This window comes from Anneissia japonica, unplaced genomic scaffold (assembly GCF_011630105.1).
Source record: "Anneissia japonica isolate Jap-2015-1 unplaced genomic scaffold, ASM1163010v1 scaffold3798_len331662_cov138, whole genome shotgun sequence".
Lineage (NCBI taxonomy): Eukaryota > Metazoa > Echinodermata > Crinoidea > Comatulida > Comatulidae > Anneissia > Anneissia japonica.
Genome location: NW_022746449.1, coordinates 55,432 through 57,997, shown reverse-complemented (window position 1 = coordinate 57,997; position 2,566 = coordinate 55,432). Strand labels below are relative to the sequence as shown.

The window sequence follows — 2,566 nt, the reverse complement described above, 5'->3', positions numbered from 1 at the left end:
CAATTTAGGGATTTCAAAGGTTTATTTAATCGATTTTACATTCTACTAATTTGTAGAAATACATATAACTTTTTTTTTCTCCGACGAATTGTGCCTTTTCGCCCCGACGGGGGCCCTGCCCCTCCCCCACCCCCACCTGCTGGCGCCACCCCAGATTGGCATGTTATAAGAATCATGGATATATAAGTTAAGCTTGGTTTATTAATATAGTGTGTAGGCATAATCATCACTGTGCTTTAATCAATTATCACATTAAGTGAAACCATAGCTACACTTGTCATTGGCTGACGGAGGTTGTTTTGCTTCACCGTATAAGAATAGGGAAACTCTAACTGATTGCACTGTCAGGTTTTGAAGTTAATGTGTGCTGTGTAGACGGGTTTACCAATGATCACGATGAAACTCACGACAATTTGTCTTCTTTTAGTCATTATTTCGGCATCGGGTAAGTTGACACATCCTTTTTGGTTTCATTTTTATTTTTTTATACTATGAGTAATGTTTAGCCCTACCTGACGTGTTATCGTACTGAACACTCAATACTTTCCCAAATACAGTACTTGCGGGAAAAAAATGTGTATACTGTAGTTTACGTTTTCTTATCCTTTAAAGCACGTCCTTTTATGTGATAGAATTTATTTGAATTTTAATTTTACAAAAATTCAAATACATAAGATAACCAAGTAAATTAACGATCGTTCTATAGCGTTTTAGATATAATTAAATGAAAATTACAGATTTCTTGTAACCAACTTTGGTAAAACTCTACATTCTCCGATAAAACGCAAAATCCTGCAATCTCAGTCAGTAATCTCGGTGTGATATTGGACCAATCCCTCACTTTCGACCAACATATCAGTTCCACCTGCAAATCACCTAACTCGGCTGAAACGCTTGTGTTCATGCTTTTATTTCAACAAAACTCGATTACTGCAATTCCCTTGTCTTTTTTCTCGGCTGCCTTCTTCTCTTTAACGGCTTCAAAAAATACAAAATTCTTACGCCACGCCGTCATCATATTACTTCCATATGCCCTTCATTGGCTCCCCGTTAAACAACGAATTGTTTCAAGATCCTTATTTCAACTTACAGGCCTAAAGCTTGATTAATTTCTCGTCCGTCTTATATCACTCAAGTAGTTCCTCTATATGTTCTCCATCTCGCCGCCTTCGTTCTTCTGGCAAATCATTGCTATCTCTTCCTTGTTTCCGTACTAAGATTTACGGTGGTCGTACTTTTTCTTGTGCTGTATCTTCTCTTTGAAACAAACCTCTCTTGATTCTTGTAAAATAAACCTTAAGATGTATTTGTACACCAATCTTCGGGGTACAATGCACCTTTGATCATTTTTTGGAAATGGCGCAATACAAATTTGATTTGATTGATTGCTTAATTGATTTATGATTCTACATGCATTAAGGTACATCCACACAGAATCCGAATTTTCTAATCGGAAGGCCTACCGAACCAATCAGATAATCAAATAAGTATGTTAAGAATAGGTACGTTGGCGTCTACGAATCGGAAACGTGGGAATTCGAAATAAATGTGCCAGGAATGGATCTCCACAGGCGCAGGATGTAGACTACCTCAGTCTCACCATGGTTGGGACTGAGGTAAGAAAAACGTATGATTATAGCACCTCTGTAGGCCGGAAACGACACTCTCAGACATATAATATAATTTCCTTTTATCACCTTTTTAATAATTTTGAAAAATATAGGAGGTCGGGCAGACTGGAGAGCCCTTGAATACACCACTTAATCAACACAGTAATCAATAATTACTCCTTTAAAAACCGAATAATATTAGAGGCCCGCTGGCCGTTACATTTCTTCAAATAAGTTGGAAGTTATTTTTAATTATTACTTTTTAGGTCTATTTATGAATGAGGCCCTAATAGCCCAGGGCCCGTGCTTTGCACTGGCTGCACTGCCCCGTACCTACGCCACTGGTATGTGAAAAAAAGAAATCATTTAATTTGAAAATACTTATTCTAGGGAAAAAAAATTATGAATTCATTGTTCTTATTACAGGTGCTATGGATGATACATGCTTCAAACAATGTATCTTTAATTTATCGTGTCACAAGAAGTGCAGGAATAAAGGTAACTGTTAAACATGTAGGTATATGGAATCTTTGTGAAGGAACGGGGAATTATTAATCACAAAATTGAATATAGGCCAAAAAAAAGAAAGAACGAAAGTCACTAACGCATCAACTTTTACAAAAATGTTATATACACTGCGATTTAACAAATATGCGCAAAGAAATTCACATTTAGAACAATAAAATAATAATAATAATAATAATAATCATAATGATAAGATTAATAATAATAATAATAATAATAATAATAATAATAATAATAATAATAATAATAATAATAATTAAAACTAAACAAAAAATCTAACATGGCGAACATCATAACCACTTGCCTACGAAGGTACTGTGATGATTAAAGCTTTCGGTAGAACCTGCGTTTCCTTCATTCTTTTAACGTGTCGGATGTCACGATTTTGATGTACCACTTATATATATATATATATATATATATATATATAT

The 2,566-nt window shown here is 34.8% G+C and overlaps 1 long non-coding RNA gene across 1 annotated transcript in view; it reads left to right on the top strand.

Annotated features, from left to right (window-relative positions):
- The first annotated feature begins 247 nt into the window (after window positions 1-247).
- LOC117120230 overlaps window positions 248-2,566 on the top strand; it is a 6,484-nt gene continuing 4,165 nt past the window's right edge. Inside the window, exons 1-2 of the long non-coding RNA XR_004447309.1 lie at window positions 248-445; window positions 2,037-2,108. This is a non-coding gene — a long non-coding RNA (uncharacterized LOC117120230). The remainder of the gene's footprint in view (window positions 446-2,036; window positions 2,109-2,566) is intronic.